Source organism: Pagrus pagrus (assembly GCF_965226575.1).
Source record: "Pagrus pagrus genome assembly, chromosome: 24".
NCBI classification, from domain to species: domain Eukaryota; kingdom Metazoa; phylum Chordata; class Actinopteri; order Spariformes; family Sparidae; genus Pagrus; species Pagrus pagrus.
Genome location: NC_140206.1, coordinates 14,104,029 through 14,123,887, shown reverse-complemented (window position 1 = coordinate 14,123,887; position 19,859 = coordinate 14,104,029). Strand labels below are relative to the sequence as shown.

At 40.9% G+C, this 19,859-nt stretch overlaps 1 protein-coding gene across 5 annotated transcripts in view; it reads right to left on the bottom strand.

The window, feature by feature from the left end:
• Nucleotides 1-19,859, bottom strand: part of LOC311253423 (interleukin-1 receptor accessory protein-like 1) — a 289,743-nt gene that overhangs the window by 219,407 nt on the left and 50,477 nt on the right. Inside the window, exon 1 of one of the 5 annotated variants that reach the window (XM_084347378.1) lies at nt 17,120-17,598. The exons of the other annotated variants lie outside the window; for them this stretch is intronic. The gene's annotated coding sequence lies outside the window, so the exon portion shown is untranslated. Of the gene's footprint in view, nt 1-17,119; nt 17,599-19,859 lie in introns of those variants that run through there. 5 annotated transcript variants of the gene reach the window in all.

The window sequence follows — 19,859 nt, the reverse complement described above, 5'->3', positions numbered from 1 at the left end:
AAGATACAATATCAAATTAACATGATTAATCTGATAATGCATACCCTCTTGCAAATCAGAACTATGTGTGAGATACACCATGACAAAAAAAAGCTCATTGGAGTCTATGTATAAAATAGGACTGATCTGAAGTTCATTACAGGTAAAGTTTATTCAGATTTTGCCCACAGCTAACAGTATTCCTCAGTGATGCACTTAATCATTAAACCCCTCCATGTCACTGTATAATTCTTCTATCTGTTTAGCTACTAATTAATCTCTTTGCTAGAGGCAAAAGTGCCATTTCTACTATGACGCAAGAAAATGCCCATGTAAGCTACAAGGGCGCTTCCATTGGCATTACAGTCACGACAAAGATGCTTCACATAGATTCCACAAAGCTGCATCAGAAAGCCTTTGAGGGGAAACCCTGAAAAGCCACAATAACCCTTGAGACACTCACAGAGGCATGCGAAACTGGCTGGCAGCCAAAGATGGCGACATTGGCGTGTTCTCCTCGTCAAAGGCCTATTGTCGTCAGCCCTTGCTTCCTGCAACCATTGCCACCTCAGAAAAGCTACATGCCACCACACAAAAATCTTATCTTTTTAATTAGTTTTCCATGTTGGGCGACAGTCTGCAACATTTGCACAAAAGCTTGGGTCTTTTTCTTTGGTTTGAACACTGAGGAAACGACTGAATCACCAGTTCTGCTTGGACTCCGTCCGGCTCACAGTGATATCCTGGACGACTAGACATCAAAGCAAGCACTGAAAAGGTTAAAAAACAGTGTTCTTGCAGTGCAGTGTAATTATCTTTTTTTTGTTGGTACTGACTATTCGGATGAACAAATATAGCAAGTCATCTTCTTTGTGGTACACTGATCATACACTGCTTCTGTTGGGTACACTGATCATACACTGCTTCTGTTGGGTACACTGATCATACACTGTACTTGCATGTGTGCAGAGAGCAAAAATCGTGGATTATGGGATTAAATATATTAAAGAATCACATATGAAAACATAGTGCTTTGCTATAAGCTTCTCTGCAGCCGTTGAGAGGAAAATGGTTCTAGAAGTGAGGTTTTTCAAAGCTGTGATTTACAAAGGACAGTGATCACGTCATTATTTTCTCTGAAACCATGGTTAGTTTTATGATATTTAGGCAATATATATTAAAACCAGGGAAATAAAATAATAACATGCAATACAGTTAAAGAGAAACATTATGCATGCATATAATATGTAATATTTCAGCTGCTCAATGATTGCCTATTGAATAGATGCAAAAAAAAGTGATGCCACTGTCAATTCATTACAGTGTCATGTGGCTTATACTGTATATTGTGGCATATTGCAAAAAAAGCAAGATCATATTGGTTGTGCAAAAGGGAAAAGAACAAGAGTTATGAAACATCATCTATATGGTACAGTGAACACTACAGTATACCTGTACAATAAGGCTCTGTGTTTAATTATGATCTGAAAAGTGGAACTACCTGTACATTGAGCAAGATTCAGATAGTTACAACCAGTAAATAATGATTATTTTCATTACTGATTATCCTGCAGAAATGTATCAAATAATAATTGGTCTATACATTGTCGCAAAACAGCATGCCCTTCTCAGCCCAAGACAATGTCTTCAAATTATGATAAATGTGTCATTTGACTATTTGTTTCAGCTCTAATTCAATATCATTTTGTGAAAGATGCAAAGTATGGGGAGCGGTAGGTGGGCAGTGGTGGGGGAGCCTTAAGCCTAAGGGGAAGAAGCTACCCTATTGTGAGCGGATCCTTCTGTACAACATAAGGATCTGAACCGACTGGGCTGGAGTAGATAATGTCCTTAACTGTTTTGTGGGATCTGCGCACGCACCTAATCTTGCAGATGTTGGACAGCAGTACGACAATGTTCGAGGTGGATTTTTAACATCCTCTCGCATGTGTGGTGCCAGGTTCCTGTCTCAGAAGTCAGGATAATTTAAAATGACCCCTTTGTGGAAATTTGAGGAGCCCAGCTTGGTCAGCGCTTGTATTTACAAATCCAAACTGTCAGTGGTCTGATGGTGTAGAAGTGCAGAATCCAAAAGGTAGTACTCAGACATAGATAGTGTGATAGCTGAGTGCAGTTGACATCCTGTGGATATGCTTGCACCAAATGCAATCTAGTTGAGGATTTTCGAGAAACTGCTTCTTAAAGGAATTCACGACAGAGGCGAACGCTGCAGGTGGGTCATCTTCAGGCAGGACGTTGCAGGCTTCTTCAATAGAAGAACACCGGTTGGAGCTGTTCCACAAGAGTGATGTGTCAAATATGTTGGTTAAGACACCAGCTAAATGTTGGGCACATGTTTTTAGCGCGCAACATGCTCCACATTCACCTTCAGCGGGGTCCTTCACACGTCCGCTGTATACACAAGTGCCAGGTCCTCTGAGGAAAGGGGAGGCTGCTTTAATGGCTGTGTTGAGGAGATCAAAGGAAGCATAAAAGGTGTTGAGCTAATCTGGCAGACGTGCACATACTGATGCAGGCATTCTAGCCTTTGTAATACATGATTGCCCGCCACGTCTATGTGGTCGCCATTGTTGTTGAAGAGCCTTTCGAGGCTCTGCTTGATGCCATTGCTTTGTGTCCGTGAAGGCTGCGTTCCATTTAGCTCCTGTGGTGTTACACACTTTTACCAATTCAACTGTGGGCAGTTTTTGGCTCTGAATAACACCCTCACCCAAATAACATGATTGTGTTTGTCATCAAAGCATGATCAGCTGATATTTGATGAAACTGTTGATGGATATCACTTTGATGGTATGGTTACTATGCATCAGTCACTGCGCATGGGCTAGAAGCTGCTTCAGTTACATCCGTTCCTTATTCAACAACTGATTTTACTGATGACTTGCCATGAAGGAGCACAATGAAATCATGGCAGCGTTTACCCAAATATAATACATATTATGGTTAAATATGTCTATGCATCTTCTTTGATTCCCAGTCTCTTTATGAAGATGGCCACCTGCCTGAGAAACAAGATATTCAAGGGCTTATCAAGGTCAAACACTCAATTTGTTATCAGTAATCATAAAAAGGGTGTCAATGTATTATTGTCGCTATCGTCTTACTTCTTGGCACATAGTTATTAGCGAGTGAGAAGTGAAAGATTCACTGCAGCTGTCTAACTGTCAGAGATATGATCAGGAACACAATAGAGCAGAAAAAAGCAAGAAGAGTCACCCTACTTCAACAAATGAACGGATGCTGGATGTCCAAAAATATATAAGCTCTTGGAGAGAAATAGTCCTCCCTTAAAAATCTCACAATGAAAGCTTATCCTGTCAAGCATCTCATAGTGCGCCATTCTTTAAAGAAAAGCTCATCCAAAAGGTGCTGTCACCTGCCTCTCACTCTTTGATTGTTTTTTTCCTCAAGCAGCCACTTTCTCCCCTCCCTGACAGTGTTTCCTCCTCACAGATTCATCCAAAATTCAATTACTTTAGAGGAGGGTTCAGCGAGAGAAAAATGGGGCACTCTTTCAACACTCTCGGGGCTCCGAGTTGGCCCTGAGGAATGCATCTCCCTCTCACATTCTCACACAAACAATTTCAGCAATCGACGACTGAGGCTTTACTGCCTTACTACAGCTCGCCAGGTGGATATTGAGATGATGATTTATATGAATCTCTCATGTGAAGTCTTGCTATCGCCGTTTTGATTTTTGGGGGGCTGTTCACACTGAAGACCCTCCCGATCAATTCTGAACCACTGCTCATATCTGACAGTTCTGGATGACTGTTCATATCTTTGTCGAATGCTGCCCATATCAGATACCAATGGTAGCTGACAGCAAGAAGCAATAACAGATAACTATTTTTGCGCCCACACATCTCCCACTTTAGAAAACATTTCAGTTCTGTTACTTGGAGTTTTGATTGAACCGAGGTGTAAAACTTGGAAATTTACTCCTTTGTGTTCCTCCAGTGTTGAGTCTTGTCACACTGCTTGAAAGCACTGGCTGAACCAGACTGTCGTGGTTGTCATGATTACAAAATATTTTCATGACGACAGACAGATAGCACTGTTGTAGCATAAAGTTTAACTCTCAGCCCATTTATCATATTTTTTAGGGGCGGGAATCTTTTGGGGTTTTAAATTTCCCATTATTGACTTTTGTATATTAAGACAATCATTAGGAGACAAATTTTCATTACACAAATTGAATGCTAATTTTTGTTCAGAGAAACAGGGGAAGAGCAGCTTAAGACCCTAGAATCCTTCACTACACCCCAGATTTGACAGAGTCTGACCTGAGCTCTTAAATATAATTAGCATTACGGGTCACATGCCTTGAATCATATATGCAGATTGGAACTGAAAAATAATTAAAACTGCGACACTCTCACTTGCGGTATGAACACAGTACCCTCTCTGTCTCTATCATTATCCCCGGTCCCCACCCTCTTCTCCCCCCATGTCACCCCTCTGCCCTCTTCCTCCTACCTCTAGTCGGAAAATTGATATGTACTCTGCTTGGTGAGTTATTAACATTTCTATTTGTGAGGAACACTTTTCAGGCCCTTACACCCTTGGCTGACGCACACACACCCACACGAGTCTGTGCTCTCCTCACTGAATTATTCCATTTTAGATTATCTAATAACCCTGCAACCACAAGCCTCCATGTTCTTGACATGCACGCAGGAAGTGTAAGAGAGAGATGAGGATGCTTCTCGAGAGCAATCGACGTCTCTAAACAAGTTAAACACCGTAAAGGTCTTCAAATAAATGCTTGTTCGGCTGGTGTAAAAACATGCAGTCCACTGCGTTCTGCTGATGAAAAGCCCAAAGAACAATTAAAGGCAGACACTTTGTGGAGAAACATTATCCAGCTTTGTATTTTTTTATCAATTGCTAATTTGTCTCTGATGAGACAATGAGAATGAGATAAACTGGTTAATCTAAATTTTCATACTAAAAGTTTTATTTTCATTGCAAATTAATATCAGGTCCAAACATTGATTATCAGTCTCCTTGATTACTAATAATCGGTGAGGGTGTCAATCCTTAAAAAAAACATATCGGTTGATCTCTGCTTCATTATAACTCGAGCAATTTAGCACATGCTGTAAGGTCAAAATAATGGCTTCAAAAAGGCTTAAATGAGTTAAGGAGGAACGCATTAAGGCAATATTATTACCACAATAATTAGTTTACATTCACCAGTCCATACCAGTCACTTTAGCATAAACTTTATCTGATTAAGTGCCGTCTTCTACTCAAAAATGACCACTTCGGATTAACAGCAACAAATAGCTAGCTAACTGGTGACAAACTATTAGCTTGCTAGTGAGGCAATGCACCTGAAAATAGGAACCTTTGCTGCTCTGAGTGCAGGTTCATCTTTTGCTGTCGAGTAGGATTCCCCAGCATTTACTAAATCTTAATTCAATATATCTACCTCTTGAATGCTGAACTCAACAAATGACCAAAGAAACAAGTCATCTTAGAATGAAACTGGGCTATTAGCGAGCCATTTGACCTCACCACTTTGTAAGCTATGAGAAAGTGAAAGAGAAACGGTGTCTGTAGGGAAAATATGGCAGATGAAAACAGTCTATGATGTATAATTTATTGTTTTGTTCTTGGAAGCTGTTAACTACCAGTCAGGTTGACAAAATCCACTTTCAGTGTATTCAGAGGACAAACACAAATGTGCACATGCAGGCCCCATGAGCACTCATAGAAACTGTCTTTGTAGTCACGTCCAGCTCTTAGCCCCTTTACCTGAGCTGCCTGCTAACTAGATTCTTTATCCTGCCTGGCTGTCAGGGAAATAAGGATGACATTAAATGAACGAAGCTCTCTCTTTGGATATTCCAGGCCAGGGCTAAGCGGACCTGCTGGAATCACTGAGAGGACGAGGTGAAAGGCTGGGAGGGGATGAATGGACGCTGGAAAAGAGTGAACAAGAGAGGACGAGGAGAAGGCTAAAATGAGGCAATATCATGAGACAGTGCCAAGCAGCAGAGCAGTGAAACACACAAGAGGCAAATAACTGAAATATTCTGGTGACTGTAGATTTGTATGCAAACTATCAATATTTTGACATCCTGGTCATTATCATCTGTGTTTTACTGTGTTGACTGCCTCTCTAACCGTCTATAAAACTGCTTTAATGTGATTTAGAAGATTAAAACAATTTGGAGCATCTAAAGAGCAAACTCTCCAGAGTTAATAGATGTTGACTTTTCAACGCACGGACAATTATTGGGGTTGTCAAAGAGTTGTTTGTTCTCTCCCAGCTGCTTTGGGCACTAAAGCGGCTATTCAAACTGTCTTCAAGTTTTAAATTAACTCTGGTGGGTAAGGATTTATAGCAAAAAAAGCAAAGTGGTGATTCACAAGCTGATGGATTGCTACAATGCAGATCATTTAGCACTTTTGAAAGGATGATGCTTTACTTCTAAACATGTTATGAGCAATCAATTACCCCGATCATGTACCACATGCAGGAGCGTACTGATCGCTTTGCATTGCTGAACAACTTGTACTTGATTCCTGCAGCAGCTACATGAGAAGATCTGCGTCGATCGACTTGGATTAGCTCTTTCTCAAAGTTACTTGTGTAACAGAATCCAGGAGGCTGTTTAATTCAAGCACGTGTCTTCTCCCCCCTTTCAGGCTTGATCTGTGCTGCAGGTGTCAATCAAACTCTCAAACACGATCGGAGTTCAAGGTATGAAATAGGATTCACCTCGCGAGGAAGCACGCTACACTAGCTGCTGAATGACACTTGGAAGACCTCGTGCTGCAGGGTTATCTGAAGCCTAACATTAGCTACATCTAACTATAGCAGCAGTAGGTGTACTTCAGTGAAACATTCCGAATGCTGAATAAAATGAAAATTCATCAAGCTGAGGCGGCGTCTTCCATCGGCAGCGGTGAGATATTCACGGGCTGAAGGATTTCTCTCTTTATCTCTTTCACACACAAACCTCTAACACACATTTTTACTCAACACCTAAATTTAAATCTGTGACACTGAGACTGATCTGCTGCTGAACCACCGACTCTCCATACTAACTCTACAGTATGCTAATGCTATTCATTGGAGAGCATCAAAGTCAGAGTTCTTCAAGGAGCTCTGACTTTAAGAAAGCAAAAAACACTGCATATTCTACAGTATAAACCAGGCTGGCCATGATCCCACTCCGACTACAACAGAGCATCTCTTTAGAGATTACACAGAAACATGAAAAGGGACAAATAAAATGTCAAACTTGAATGTTCTTAAACCATAAAAATGTAGAAAGTAAAGGCCTATGAAAATTAGAAATAATGCCCTGGCAGTTCTTGTGGTGTTCCAGATCACTTCAGCTGAATATACTGTCTTGTCTAAGCAGCAGAACTGTGGGCTGATTTAAGGGGGAATGAAAGAGGATTGTCAGATTATTAACACAAGTTAATAAGTGCCTACCCTAAAGCAACTATAGTCATTAAGGCTGCTAAACATTTATCTTGCTGATTTTTTTCCATATCAAATCAACCGCCAGGAAGAATCAACTTGAGCCAAAAGCAGAGCAAATGCACAATACAGCCAGCAGCAACAAAACAAACAAAGCCTTTGAACATATAATAAGTCTTTCTTCTAGCAGACAATGTGCTTGAAATTGTACAGTCAATTTATCTGACTTCGTCTGTTGAGGTTGTAGACTGGTGGAAACTACCTCAGCTTTCATCATCGATGAAAGCACCATTCTATGGATAATGATGGATGGATGTGCATGTGGCTTTTGGTTTATTTGATTGCAATATACAATACATTGTGTTACGATAGGCAGTCTGTTTTGTTACGGGGGAATTTAAACCAAACAAAGCAAAGCAAACATCCCCTCATCAGACAGGTGCGCAAACAGCACTTGGTAATTTATATTATATGCATAAAAACACATATATATAAATATTCCAGGTTTATAACTACATTGCAAAAGTGGACACACACAAATCTGTCAACGTGAAAGCCATTTGTCTTCACTGCACCTTTTCTCTGACAATGTCCCTTACATGTCTGAACCAAACAGCCCTGCAAGCAAAAATAAACTTAAGTGCTAAGGTGAGCAGACATGCTTTAGCTACCACTGAGAGCTTAACGGCGCAATGCAAATAAGCTTTCACACCATAACAGGCGAGCCACATCTCCATGCTAGGCAGCTGAGATTCAATATCGTAGGACAAGGAGTGCTGCGTCCCCAGGCCCTTCTTGTAAAGTGGCCCATAAATCAAGAACCCTGTTGAGAGCCGGTCTCTCTGGGTCTGGTCCAGCAGGGGGGAAACGGAGCCACAATCTGGCTGGGAAAAAGGCACAGTGGTATAACCCTCCCCTGTAAGGCAAAGCACGCCTTTGCAGCATAAAATTATTACAATCATTAGCCAAACTGGGGATTGGATTATTACTGGAATTGTTATGTTATGTGTATATAGATGAGGCGGAGGCTCAAGGTGTTCAGTCAGGAATGTATATGAACTGGGTCAAGCTGTATACACTTATTAATGTTGGTTTATATTTCAAAGCTCATATATTATAGTAAGGAGTGCTAGAAAATGGGGACAAACAAAGAAAAGGATTTGAAAGTCAGTTTAGTCAAATCTTCTGGCACTGACTCATACTTCGTGTACAGACAGACAATCTTAATGAGATCCCCCCCAAAAAACAGAGGTTTCCTGCCAAAATACCTGGCTCCACTTTGGCAGGGATGCACTGGATTGCCATCTGCCAAAGTACTGCATGAAGCAAATCTGTGCATTTCACATGCATTACTTTGTAACATGAATTGCATAAATGTATTGTTTATGTCGCAAATCAAAGCCACCGAGGATAAAATAATCAGTCTCTGATTGGGCTGCAACTAACAATTATATTGATTGTTTATTAATCTTATTTCTTTTATTAATCAAGGAGTTGTTTGGTCCGTATACTTCAGTTTGTATCCTTAGTATTTCCACACATCTGATTTAACTTTTTTATGAGGGGGATACAATTGGCAAGCTGAGCCTTTAGCGATAGTGACAAGCTTAGGATTTTGGAATGACTGGAAAGATGCATGCTCCCCCTTGTGCAATTAAATAAAGGAAACCAATGTAGAACTTCACGTTATAGAACTAGACAGCTTCTTCAAGTCACTTGTGAAGGTATTCACAATAATGGAAATTTATCACAACCAACTTATCCTGAATGTTTTCACTGCAATCCGCGATAAATTCTTATATTGTCCTATCATCCATACAGGGAATAAAGAAACCAAACATATTCACATTTAAGAAGCTGAAAATCACTCATAATGATTCACAAACTATCAAATTTGTTGGCGATTGAAACAAAGGTTGACAAATAATCGATTGATCTTTGCAGCTCTAGTCTGTCATAATTTTACAGAGCTGTAAAATCCTATCTTAGTGTTTCAAAGTGCTGCATTGTGTTTACTAATCTAATAGATTTAGTTAGAGGTTAGTCGAACTGAACATCCTGGATCATATTTCATCTTCTCTTCTGTACAGCAACACATCCATGCCGACACAGCCACTAGCGTTTTGATTTCTAACTTAACACTACTGTCAGTCTGAACACAGTCTTACTTGTCTCTGCCTGTGCTGGAAATCACCTGTTCACTATTTCTACTATTACAATAAACACTAAAATGGTTTGCTCTATAGCGCGGGATAAGTCGAGGTTTTGGATGCAATCATGTCATAAATCCTTCTCATGTACGCCACGAGACCACTCTTGCACTGGAGGCAGGTTACAACTTATATAAAAGACTTGGCTGTAAATACTATGTTGCCCCAGGTCTTATGTTTAACAGCTAATGACAAATGAAGAACTGCTAATGAAGCACTTTTTGATTTCACTCTCTATTAATCACTTGATGTACTTGTTCTATTTAAGGTCCTGTCTGATTCAGATGAGGGGGCATAAAATTAGGGTTAGGGTTAGAAAAAGGTTTCCTGTAGAAGCAAACCATGTATGCATTCAAACACTGTGCGTCTAGTTTGTGTTCATGGATATGTATGGTGATCCCACTGAAGTAAAAGCACCACATAATATGGGCATTTTCTTCTAGTGAATACTTGAGCCTTCCCTGAGACGACCCCATCCTAAATGGACTTGTAACAGGCTATGCTGAATTTCCTGAATATCTCAACACCAGCCACTTAAAATACAGGTCAAAATGTGAATAAAGATTGGTGGTTGTGATAGTGTTTTGATAACATAAGAGAGCGGTGTCTCGCTTGCTATGCAACTAGCCTGCAAATGCATTAGTCTGCACAATAATGTAGTCTGGGTCTTCTTTTTTTCCCCATTCCAACTGGCAGTTTGTGCGATTTTTTATCTCCACACCAACGTATGTAATGTCACAACAAAGCCTTCATGAATGAGTAAGCACAGATCCGATGAAGAGAGGAGGGGAAATGGGAGGAAAAATTGCTCATTTTGCTTCTCCTGGCATGCAATTTCCATCCTCTATCCACATCTCTCTAAAAGCTATCTAAAACACATCAACTTCATCTTTCTAGGCTGGATGGGCCTCGGAGGATCACCTCCAGACATGGCACGATGATAGTGGGGCTGAAAAGAAAGGATGAAAATGATAATTCTGCCCTCTTGCTTATAGCAAGTGGCTTCTCATTTTACTGCTGATTAAAAAGGGGAGAAAAATTCATTTTAAACGTCACTTGCCTCTAGCAAAGAAAAATACTGTATATTGCGGTAATTGATCATGCCTCAGATGGCTGTTTCATCAGAGAAAGTACAACACGAGTATTTCATCACCTCCTTCTTCATTTTAGCCGTGTTACAATTGACCAGCAGAACTTTTAAGCTCCAGGGCATCCTACACTGTGGCTGACCTCGAGTCCTTTTATTTTTTGCTGTAACAAATGGGAAAATAAAGCGCTTTTAAATTGCATTTGATTCTGGTCAACCTTGTGCTCTGAACCCCATGAAGACACACACGTACACACACAGAATAGCTGGCACATGTTTTTTTCAAGGAGAATGTAAAGAGACAGTTGGAAACGATGCCATTACCATCCTTTTATTGTGGCATTAAGTGTTGCTCTGTTAGGGTAGCAATGCCATTACATGCAGAAAGTAAATAAAGCTAGCATAGCAGCACACTCAGCTCAGTTCACATCCATACATAAAGGCATACAGATCAAGGTCTAGAAAAAAAGTGGGTCATGAAAATGACTTGCAAGCCAGAGCATTCTTTCTGATACCTCTCCACTGGAAAACAGCGGGAAAGGGCGCACAGAGAGCTAAAGGGCCACAGAATGAATGGGGGGCCAATTTTGAAAGCCATTTATTTTTCCATACAGCCTGGTCTTCCATCAACAAGTGATCATGGTTGCTGTGTTCTCTGAAAGACACAATACTTGAGTTTCCTATTCATGCAGGTAACAGAGCAAGCTGCTTCTGTTACCCTTGAGCTGACCTGACATAAACTACATTATGGTTGCTGATAAAGTTTGGATACCATACCCTTAGTTTTAGCCGCTTTAGTAAATAAGTCTCGAATTGAGTGACTAGCTAAAGAGCATTGCCAGGGGACACTGTGTGCTTTAAGGGCTGACCTCAGCTGTAAGTAAAACCTGGCAGATTGAAAGCATCTTTGATATCAGAAAAGGAAAGTAATCCACAGTCATTAAAGATATCCTTTAAATAATGAACCCCTCTCCGTTCCCACTGGGGAGCTGAAATGGGTCTCCCACCAATCAGAAGTGCTGTATTATTGAATATTGGTGAAAAAGTGTGCCACTTTTGGGAAAAATTACACTTTGCTTCAGCTAATCTCTATGTTTGTATAAGACGAGAGATAATGGGGCCAAGACGCAACTGACATGTTGACAAAGAACGTCCTGGGGAGTCCATGGGTCTACTATATTGCTCTCTAATGCATGCCAAGAGACAGGGGTGTGTGAATCAAACCAGTAGAGCAAGAGCCTGAGCACAAACGAGCAGGAGTAAAATTTAAAATTAGGAACCGCCAGGCCACCATCCTTCCTCCTTCTCTATAGAGTAGACATTTTCAGACGCGGTTGCCTCTTTTTCCAAATAAATTTGGATGCTGCAGATTGGAGCATGCTCCAGTAATTAGGTGGAGTAGGAGCATAGAATCAACAAAATTGATCCTGGGCAGGATATTCATTTTTAAGAAAATGAAATGAGAACAGAGAAGAGTTAGTTTGACCAGTTTGACCAAAGCCCATCACCTCCAGCACAGCCGACAAATATGACCGCTCCAATCGATCAAAAGCCTTCATAGCATCAAGTGAGAGCACTGACATGGGTATCTTATTGTCTGTTGCAGCATCAATGACATGAAGGAGACGCCTAACATTGTCTGCTGCCAGCCTTGATTTTATGAAACCCATCTGGTCAGAACTGACTAAAGAAGGCATGTGGTGCTTGAGACGGCGAGGGAGGAGGTTTGCAAAGATCTTTAAGTCAAAATTGAAAAGACTGAGAGGACGGTAACTAGAGCAATCAGTTGGGTCATTATCCGTTTTTTTAAAAGCAAAGAAATAAGGGCGGTGTTAACATCCCTCGAGAATTCTCCCTTTCCAACTGAGAAAATAATCATAGCCAAAAGAAAAGGACCCAGTTGCTCCCAAAAAGCCACATAAAATTCAGGGAGGATCCCATCAATGCCCGGTGATTTACCTCTCTGCATGCTTTGTGCTGCTTTCTTCAGTTCCTCTAACGTGATCGATTCATCTAACTTGGTTGAGTATGTTCTCAATAGAGAGATTTGTCACACCGATTTTTGTCTGGGGTTCCTCTGATTTATATAAGTCGGAATAAAATGTTTGGAATATTATATTTATCTGTTTCGGATCTGTGCTGATATTACCCCTGACGGACTTTATAGCTGGAATGTCTGCAAAATGGTCGCTGGCCCTAATTCTCGTGGCCAGAAGATGGCTAGGTCTGGCACCATGAAAATAATAACGCTGTCTAATTCGATGAATTTAAATTTTCAGATTGCTGCTTCATGATATTATTAAATTGCTTCAAGATTTTGTAACTGAAAGGACCTGGTCTTGTGTGCATTAGAGCTGAATAATATTGTGTTAGTCCTTATAAAGCCCTTTATCACATTCCACAGTATTCTGGGGTCCTCCACCAAACTAGCCTCAAAACCAACAAATTTCCTGAATCCTGTTATGTATTAGTATAAGTTTCATTTTTTAAATAATGAGGTGTTAAAACGCCATCTCCCCTAATGCTTAGATGGACAATCCAAAGTTGCAGAACAGAGGACTCCCTTATGGTCTGATAGAGCTAATCGGGAGTAAGACTGCACTTGCACTATTAACACAATGGAAAAGCTGGGGAAGCGAAAAAAAAAATCTATTCTGGAAAAAGATTTATGTCTACCCCCCAAAAAAGTGTAATCTTTGGAGAAGGTATTGATCAATCGCCAAATATCTATAAGCCCCAAATTACTGCCCCAGGATTTCAGGGTAGTTCAGTGTATTTGGAGCAGGTTAATTGACATCTTACCGGTTGATGGACATCGGATAGTCAACACACCACAAACAAAAAAAGTATACAGTAGGCCTAAGTCCTTTATGTCCAGAGACAAAAAGTGACCAACTGTCCAGAAATTAAATATGGTAAGACTGCAGCCAAAGCAGCATCCGAGTTGAACTTGTAGTCAGCACAGGGAAGCGCTGTCATCATTCGCCAACTCTAGTATGATTCATGAAAATTATCTTACCACAGCACTGGTGTCAGATCACAAAAACAAATTATGCTTAGACCACAATTAAAGATTATTTCATTATCAGGTGGCCTACTTTTCACTATTTACACTATGAAAAATCGAAAAAACTGTTTGAAACATACTCATAATAACTTCAGAAAACCCAAGGTGATGTCCTCAAATTGCTTGCTTTGTCATTGCAATAGTCCAAAACCCATAGAGAGCCGACTCCTAAAGACCCTAATTCCCATAATTCTAAGATAAATGAATACACTTGTTGATTATAATTCTGCAAAGTGACTTATTCATTAATCAACTAATCGTTTAAGCACTAAATAATAGAATAGAAATATTCTTTACCTTCATAAAGTCTCACAAATTAATTCTACTGCTAGTCTGGTTCTAGTTATTACTGAAACTTCTCATTTGTCCACAATTTTGCTTCATTCTTTAAAGAGTGGTTCCCAACCCGAGGGTCAGTAGCCCAAAGAGGTTACAAGATAAATCTGAGGGGGTTTTCAGATAACTTTTCTACACACCATACCAGATATACCATATCAGGAAGAACTAGTAACATAATCCTGCCACACAAAATTATATTAATTTTTCTTTTGACATGCTACCGTTTTACAGCGTCTGTAATCTGATACCCTGGCTTAGATAAACCAATGAATGGAAAGTTGTACTTGAAAATGCTTTTTGACTGAAGCCTGAAAATGCACAAATAGATTGAAATTTTGGTATTCAGCCGTGGTAGTCATGATTCTTCTTTGTATGGGTGAGACGACATGCCCAGACATATTTTAATCTACTTGATCTACCATACTTGTCAATTCATGACATGATGGCTGCAACAAAAATAAATAGCTTTGAATCAGATCGATGCCCAATGATTGCAATGGAAAATGGAACATGGCATGGGGAAAGAGGAATCTCATCTTCACGGGAATTGGATTTTCAAAAGATTTAACCGAGAGCGTGTCTGTTATGCATGTAGTCCACGGGCCCTAATACTCAGATTTCACAACAGTCAATACGTCTGCACAGCAGTGCCAGGCAGGAACGGAAGGTGCTCATGCTTAAGTACCATTTTTGCACACATGCACATGGTCGCATACACAAATACCATAAACACGCAAGCTGGATCACCTGTCAGTATTTCCATTTCCCCTTGAGTCCTATTAATGTAATCTAATAGCCATGATTAAGGTGGCCCCCTCTCAACTTCTATTCCAACATTCTTCCTCACAAATCCTCATCAATTGCTCCAATCACTCCTCACACAGAGCCAATATTCCACGGTGAGACAACCGTTATTTCCCACCATATTAATGAACTCTTTCATTTGGAAGCCTTTGACTGCCGCCCTCTTGATTGCAAAGCCAAGGCCAATAGGCCTTGGTGACAGCTTCTTGGAAATTAAAAGTATCAATCAAGGGGAAAAGCTTGTGATGTCTTTAGATCCTTTGTCTACTAGAGAGAGAATTGTAAGCTGAATGGGGTCAAGCTCTATTTGCTTGTCATGGTGTGGTTTTGCGTATTTTAATGCAGGACCGGTGGGTTTGGGGCAAAACCACAGAGTTCATCATTTTCTGACAGTCAAATATATTTTATGAGCCATCATGTTGATGTAAAGACCGCAAATAACAAGTAACACGTTGTGCTGAGTTGGAAATATGTAAAACTGTCTGTGCAGCTTTGATGCTCAACTGAGGAAATTCAACCATGGAGTTTAATAAGAAAGGGAAGCATTCAAATGTGCTGTGATAAGGCATTCAAAATTATGCTTGAAATAAACCTGCCCTTGAAATGAAGACTTTATTGGTGCATTAACTTGGCCTTTAAACCTACACTTAATTTATCAGGGAGCAGAGGAGGAATTTAATGCTGCTGGGTAAACTTGACCAGCATAAAAAAGTGCCAATGCTGAATGACATAATCTCTGTCTAAATCAATTTCTGTGCAAGAGCACTCGACTCAGCTCGATATGTAGCTGCAGGGCTTCCGTTAAGTGGCCGCTGCCACTTACCTATTAATTCATGTGCCGCTGGTTGATCCTGTAGCAAAGCTTGACCCCCAGGTGTTGGAGATGAATAAAGAAGTTATAAAAAGAAAATAACATAAACCAAGAAGATATCGCCTAAAGCAGGAAGTGTCAAGAGGATATTGGAGTGGAAAGATTTAGAGTGGAGCATCAAGCAAGTAGATTAAAGAGTAGATGAAATGGGGAGAAAATGTTACTGTGGACAAAATTAGAAAATCACATGTGATTAATGAAGTGCTGGCTGAGTGTAAGGCGAACACTACCTGGCCTTAAAGGGTTCTGATTGGTCATGGATTAACAAAAAACATGAGAAAAGAAGCGTCTCTGCAGCAGTCCTTGCTTGATGAAATGTTGAGATGCAGCTTGCAAGGCTACAGTAGCTTCTGTAACTCATCTATAGTAGGAGAGGGAGAAAGAACTTTCCCCGACCTTTTTAAACCAGCCTCTGCTCTAACTTTACATCAGTGTCACTTCCCGATTCCAAAATATGTTGAACTGGCATCCCCCAGTCTGGTCAGAGCCAGAGTGGAGCTATAACATCCATCTGGACAATCATAGGCCATCATCCATCCAAGCAGAGAGAGGGAAGCAGGGAGAAAGAAGAGGAAATACTCGCACATACCGAGGAGAGGCACAGAGAGCTGACTCGCCAAGCAATCACTCAGCAGAAATAATTTGAAATAACTAAGCCCGGGTTCTTCTCGCCTCCCTCCTCTGACACACGCGCGCGCGCGCTTTGGGTGTGCGCGCACAGGGCGACACGCAGATGTGCTCAAATTCGCATACACCCACCGACACACGCACGCACGCAATCGCACTTCCACGGGCGCACATACACAAAAAACGCACTGCTGACGCACCGGAGCGACATGCAAATGCGCACAGTGTTACACAATTAACGTCGGGACAAAATTATGCGTACAACGAACAGCTCGCGTCTATTGGCACACTGTGACCGCTCTGCTAGGATAATTAGGTTTTACAAAAAAAAAAAAAGAGGACTTCAGCGGAGGTGTTGGTGCAGCCGCGGACAGTTCCACTCAGGAGGCTCTGTCCGCAACTACAGCAAAAAGAGCGACTGGGATTCATGCGTAACTGAGGGAAATACAGGTCCGCTCCAAATGCGCATTAAGTGCCGCATATTAGGAGATCATGAATCCGTTTGTTAAAGCGCGTCGATAAGTGATCCAAATCTTTGCATGTGAGATGTCAGCGCCGTCCAAATTCATCGCTGGTGCCAGCAAACTGGGTTAAACAGAACCACAGGAGGCAGCATGAGCACCTGACCAACTTTGGAAACGTTAAGGTGAAGAAAATAAATGTAACTTACCCACAAGCAGTTTCCAAATGATATCGTACACTCTGCTGTCAGTTCTGATAGCCCCACACCATCACGGTGTATCAGAATCTGTTCTGGCTTCAGAGTAAAGCAGAGACGTCTCTCTTAAAAAAATAAAAAATAAATAAAATAAAAAAACAAGGAATCCCAGCTGTGAAATAGTCCACTTCTCCAAAAAAAAAACGCAGCGTCTATCCCAAAATTACATATTGCCAGGCTGGACTGGCGCAGATCAGAGCACAGAAACACCTGCAGCCGGTCACTTTGAAACAGCAGGAGAGAGGAAAATGAAGAAAATCATGACAGTCATTAGAGGAATGGTCGACAGAATCAATGAAGGGCTATATCACAGGAGGCAATTAGTCTGATTATCCTATTAAATCAGTTGCTCAGCCGCTCGCAGCCACACAGCGCCGGCAGGTGAGCACCGCGTTAAGCAGGACTACACGAGCGCAAATTTCCAAAGTGATGTGCAGAAAAAGACACATCGGACGCCGTCTCTCTCTCTCTCTCTCTCCCTCTCCTACTCTCTCTCTCTTTCTCTCTCAGAGTGCCGCTGTGTCAACGCGAGATGCGTCAAGTGCGCATAAACTGACCAAGACAGCACGGGACATGAGCGGATTTAGTGTAAAAATAAAAGCACACCATTAAAAAAAAAGAAAAAAGAATGTGTGTAGTTACAGACAGCATACTTTACTTTTGCTGACAGCTGCAGTACATCAGTGAATTTTCTTGCCAGATTTGCTCATATCCAAAATGTTGCGTTTTAACGATTCCTTGTTCACTCGGTATTTAGGGTTGCATCTCCTTGGACGGCTTTTATTCTGAAGAACACATCAGACGAGTCGTTTCCTCATGCTGTCTGGCTTTACCCTGTTACCAGTGTGAACGCTTCCAGTCAGAGCTGCGTTCCTCTGGAGCCGTCATCCTCTGCATGGCGCACTGACTGAAACAGACAGACGCACATGAGGAAATCCTCCTTCTTATGCGCATGTTTCGAGAAATGAATGCGCAATGTAGGAATTACTTTCACTGGCTCATCGTGGAGAAAACAAGATTGGTGCACGGGTGGGCAGGCAGGCAATGCAGTGCAGCTCAAGTTTGAGGATAGACGCACTGCCGCCCAATGGAAAGAACAGAAAGGGTCTGAGATAAACGGGAAAAATACCCTCAACAAGTTGGACAAGTTGCTCGAGTCAAAAAATCTCATTAGTGCATAAAACCAAGTAAAATAGACGAAAAGGAAATCTAAAGACATGGGGAGAAATACATGCACATGAATTTCTCTTCTCTGATTAAAAAAAGCTGAATAGCCTATATATATATATATATATATATATATATATATACACACACAATTGCTTTAAAACTAATCTGAGAATTAATGACTTGTTGTGACTGCCTAAACAATATAACAATTGTTTTAAAAATCTATAGAAATCCAGTGTGTCTTAAGTGAATGTAGAGGAACTACACTGAGGATCAACATTGTGGAATAATATTAAAGTACCATGGCAGGCCAACCAAATCCCATTTAATTACATACTGGAGTGTTGTGTGACCTTGCACAAACCAGACCTTCATTTTCAACAGGAAACTGTCCATGTCCCATTACCACAAAATTTGATATTTTTGTCAATTCCTGTACTTCTGGTAGGCTTATACAGGTGATCAAATTTTAATTTCATTTTTATGAAAGAGAAAAACATGGACTCTCCAATTGCACTTACATATTGGTCTCTATTGAGGATTTGTTTTGTAGTCAAAATAGGCCTCACATTGGCCTCAGTTCACGTCACTGTGCCATATATCCACATCTGACACCAGGATTCATTTCACTGAATCACAACATTTATCATCAGCTTTTTTCTTGTTTCAATATTAACTACACACTTTCAGTCTGCGGAAAAGCCTGAAAGGATTTCAATCTGCACAGTGCATGTATTACCAGTATTTATGAGTAACCAAGGACTTGTGTCCAGCAGGCAAAAGACAAAACCCTGAATCACTAAAGATGATGAATGGATAGTTCGGCTGCCTTCCTCTCTCCCTAAACTGGAAAGGTGTGATGCAGATTAAGGACCGGTAGGTAAGCGGGCCCCCCTGTCGGCCTGCCAGGCCCTAAAAAAGGGAATCGTTTGATTTCCCTCTCACTGGGCTACCCCTGTCAAGACTTTGGCCTCTGGCACGGTGTTTCTGTGAGGCGAATTTCGATGAGGGGAGGGCTTTGAGGAGGAGAAAAACCACCCTCCTCGGACTGAAAATGTGCACTTGTGAGCTTTCTTTGTCGTATGCGGACCCTGACGTGAATAGGGGTTTCTTAATGAGCAAAGAAGTGGACAAACAGGCATTGATTCCGCCTTCTATCTGAGGTTGTCGTCCACAAATGGCCTCAACTCAATCAACCGGTTAGTGTGCAACTTTGAGGACAACTGTCTAGTGACGGTTGATTGTTTTGTTCTGTATTTGCATTTTTTTCTGCTGGCTTGAGGATTTAGATGTGAGCCTGGGAGAACAGTGGTGCAGTGTCAATAAATCCACTGATGTGATTTAACATTTAACATTCAGAGATATATTTTTGTATCGTTTATGTGCTGGAATATGAAATCCTGTACACATTCATAGTACATTTTACATTATTCAATTATGCTCCCCTATGGGTTAAAGAAAAATATATGTATAAATTCAGTACATCAACACTGAGCTCATAAAAATGCTGTTTTTCCTAACC